Source organism: Festucalex cinctus, chromosome 8 (genome assembly GCF_051991245.1).
Source record: "Festucalex cinctus isolate MCC-2025b chromosome 8, RoL_Fcin_1.0, whole genome shotgun sequence".
Taxonomy (NCBI): domain Eukaryota; kingdom Metazoa; phylum Chordata; class Actinopteri; order Syngnathiformes; family Syngnathidae; genus Festucalex; species Festucalex cinctus.
The window spans coordinates 24,176,291-24,180,338 of NC_135418.1; positions in this window are offsets into that span (position 1 = coordinate 24,176,291).

The window sequence follows — 4,048 nt, forward strand, 5'->3', positions numbered from 1 at the left end:
TGTCAGTGTTTTCGTTATTGGATTCGCACCAATCACAGTTCTGAGGTTTGGGGTGAACGTCACTGCTCAATTGAAGACTCAAAATTGGCTACAGATGTGAATGTGAGTTACTTGTTTGTTTAAATGTGCCCCATGATTGACTGGCGACCAGTCCGGGGTGGGCCCTGCTTCTTTTACCAATCATGGATAGATAGAGGAGGGTTCATTTAGGGTGGTAGCCCCCCCAACCAACACCTGTCCAAAAAAACTAATAAACTTTTTAGTTGTACTATTAAGTTGGAACTTAACAATTTAAAAACAATTAAATGCAAATAAATGAAACAATTCCTGTAATTTTAAAAATATATTTAAAAAAAAAAATGGCTTGCTAGCTCAATGCTAACATATAATAGAAAACACCACTGGCGTGTTAAAAGCATCAATAATCACAGTTTTAGAAGTCTTTATGAAATGTTTTTTTGAACACAAAGCATGAAGCAATTTATGTCTGAATATTACAGCATATTTCTGAGCAAGTTAGAGTATAAGTACTATTTGTTTTTCTCTGCGTTACTTATATTGCCTCCTGGTGGTCAAGACGGGCACAACAAAAGGAGCAGCACAATGAATTCATTTGCAGCATTGAACTATGTTGCACAAACTAATTCTTTACATAATATTTAAATGTTATGCTAAAGTACAATATTATATAGTGCTATTATTCCTTATTAAAAACACAAATGTGAAAATGTTAGTTTTATGGATGAAGGCTGGAACGGATTAGGGGTCTTTCCATTCATTTCAATGGGGAAAGATGATTTGAGATATTTTCTGACAGCACGTCTCCTGCGTTTTTCCACCCACTGACATTTTGCCACCCTGGCTCTACCTAACACGGCGGCGACCTGTGACCTATCGGAGCACGTTTCGACTTGAGGTTCAGTCGAGCAACTCCAAATGTTCCTGCAGTCTCACATTAAACAAATGCTCCTCTCATGCATCAGTGGTAAGCTTTAATGCTCCATCTCATCGTCGTAAACAAGCACAAACACAAGCGCCTGTCGTTCGGCCTTTATTCAACAGAGGGGGCGTTTTATGACATGCACACAGACGCGTACCATGATGATGATGATGATGATGATGATGGCCGCTTAAGTCAGCGGGGTGTGCGATGGAGGCAATTAGGCCTGCTGCTCGCCAACTGTTTTCCCTCTTACATGCTTTTACGGCAACAAGGACGCGTTATCAGCATGGAGCAGATGTTACGTGTGTGAGCACAATGCGAGCTGGGCGTATATCAAAACCATCACATTTGATCACATCTCTCCACCCCGCACCCTTTCTGCTCTCTCTCCCTCTTGTTGCGGTGTTACCGTGGCAACGGTAGGGGTGCTCTCACATTGGCTTCTGCTGAACTCTGGTGAAATTGGCAATCAGCCTGTCAGATCTGCTGGGGGGGTCGGTGAATACATTTCGATGAACAAGGAGCAGTGGAGACGATGTTGGGATTGAGAGGAATGCGGAACAAGGTGCAGGGGGGGGGGAAAGATTTTATTCCCCTCCACTTTTGTAGAAGGCAACAAAGAAAACATGACGTCTATTAACAATGTAGGAATTTCAGGATTTGATGTTGATTAAAAAATAAAAGAGCAGAAGAAAAACATTTCATCACACATAGTTGTTTTAATTGGATGTTTACATTATTTTTTTTCTGTATGTAATTTAATTTGGGGAAATTATGGCATAAAATCATATTTATTTTTTATTCTATAATTTTCTTATTTTTGTATTTAATTGTTTTTATTGGTATAATTTAGTTTGACACTTTACAAGTTTACAGGGATAAATGTCACCATTGATTTTTTTTTTTTTTTTTTTTTTGTATACCTCACCTCAACAAATGTTTAGATTTTATATAAATTTGAAGTTCATTTTAACATTTAATATTTGCTCATTTAAAAAAAATCAGTTATTGGTTAATTATTTTTATTTTTTTTTTAAAGAAAAGCCCCATTTTATTTTATTGTTTTGTTTAATAGATAAGAAAATGAGCTTTATTGTCATTGTAGAATGCAACGAAATTTCGTTTGGTTGCGTCTCTCAATCGCAGCAGCGAGTCACATTAATTAAAGACATAATTCATCCTAAAAAATAGTAGTAATAAAATAAAGAAGTCGTAAAGATCAAATCAAACAAGTGCAAGACTTGTAAACACATTTTAATAGACACTATAGTGTATAATGTATTAATGCATACATTTTAATACATTAAAAAAAAATTGTCCAAGACTCTTGTAATATTGTATAATATTTTTATTTTATTTATTGACACTTAGTGAGCCTTATAGTGAGCTATTGTGGCATCTATTGGTTCACTTGTCAGGTATGTTTCCAAATATGATAAAAAAAAAATAAAAAAATCCCCCCCCCCCCCCCAAAAAAAAAAAAATCGACCAGTTACTCTATTACATAATGTATTGTACTTTTTAATACAAACAAGCTACATAATTACATGAAAGTTCTCCTTAATTGTGAATCAGCCAAGAACCGCCAAAGAATGAATAAATAAAGGCGAGCCTGCGATCCACAACAACACATGAAATGATAAAAGAAGAGATCCTATGGGAGCAGGCCTACATTTGTGTAGTACATGTAATTCCTCTTCTTTAGATGCCTGCCAAATGCATGCGGGCTGTGTACAGAAGTTTTGGGACACCAAAAACAAAATGTGGCTCAACCCCCTCAAAGGAAGACTTTCAACAAGATGTTAAAGTGTGTCTATAACAAAGTGGTATTAAAACAACACATACGTACAATAGAGGTTAATTAGAGGACTTGGATATAATTAATTTTATTTGAATAGATAATGGATGGAGAGATGTAAATACTCCTCAATTGTTCACATGCACACGCATACAGTACAGCTGCTCTTCAATCACAAAGTTTGGACACGGGCTCCCTCTAGTGGTGCATTACTAAATACATTTCCGCTGTATTTAACTAACACTCAGCTCAATCTGCATTTAAACTTGAGGGGGGGGGCGCAATTAAATGTTTTGATTTATTTAAAAAATACTTTTTTCCCCTCTCAGTGTCTTTTTTTGTACTCCAGCTCTCCCCACATTACAAAACAAACACGTTAGGTGAATGTGAATGGTCTGTTTTCCTTTATATGCCCTGTGAATCGCTGGCAACCAGTCCAGGATGTACTCGGCCTCTTGCCCAAAGTGAGCTTGGGAGGCTTTATTTTATTCATTTATATTTCATTTATTAATATTTCATTCGTCTTATTTTGTCATGACTTTCTTTTACGTTTTTTCTATTTCATTCAGCTCCTGTTTGTATCTTTTCATGCACAAATAGAGCAGAGCGTTTTGTTCATATGGCCGGCAGGTGGCAGTGGTGTGCCGCGTGAGCGCTATATCGCGTGTGAATGGAGTCAGTAGGGGTCTCTGTCTCTCCATTGAGAGCAAACACAAAGAAAGACATGAATATTCCTTCAAGTGGAAGTGCAGCGAGGATGTGGTGGAGGGGGATAACATTTAAGATTTGATTGGAGCTGACCTAATTCCGAACAGGACATCCTACAATATCCAATATTTTCTCCTTCAACCCCCCCCTACCACCCTCTCCTTTCTTTTTTCCTCTTGAACACAAAAGGACGAGAGTGAATAAAGAGGCCGAGAGATTAATACCAAAGCATGAGATGAGCAATTCATATTCCAATTCAAAGAGCATGTTATCTATTTTTTTTCCACTCTCACACATGCACTCTCTAGCATGCTGACATTTTATTATTTATTTATTTTTTGGTCCCCTTCAAAGCAGTATTCTGGGAACTTTCCAGGAACAACAATGGATGTTGCATTTAAGTGCAGGTGGAACGTTAGCGAGGTGCACGTTGCCACCACCTTCCCCAATAAGCATGTGAAATTTGTGTATGAGATCAAGCACAGGAGGAAGTGAGGAAATAGGGCGTAAAATGAAAGCTGAGCTCCGCCCCCTCCAGAATTACAAACTAAAAAGACAGTAGTTTTGATATTTCTGCCTGTACTCCCACTTGCCTCTCC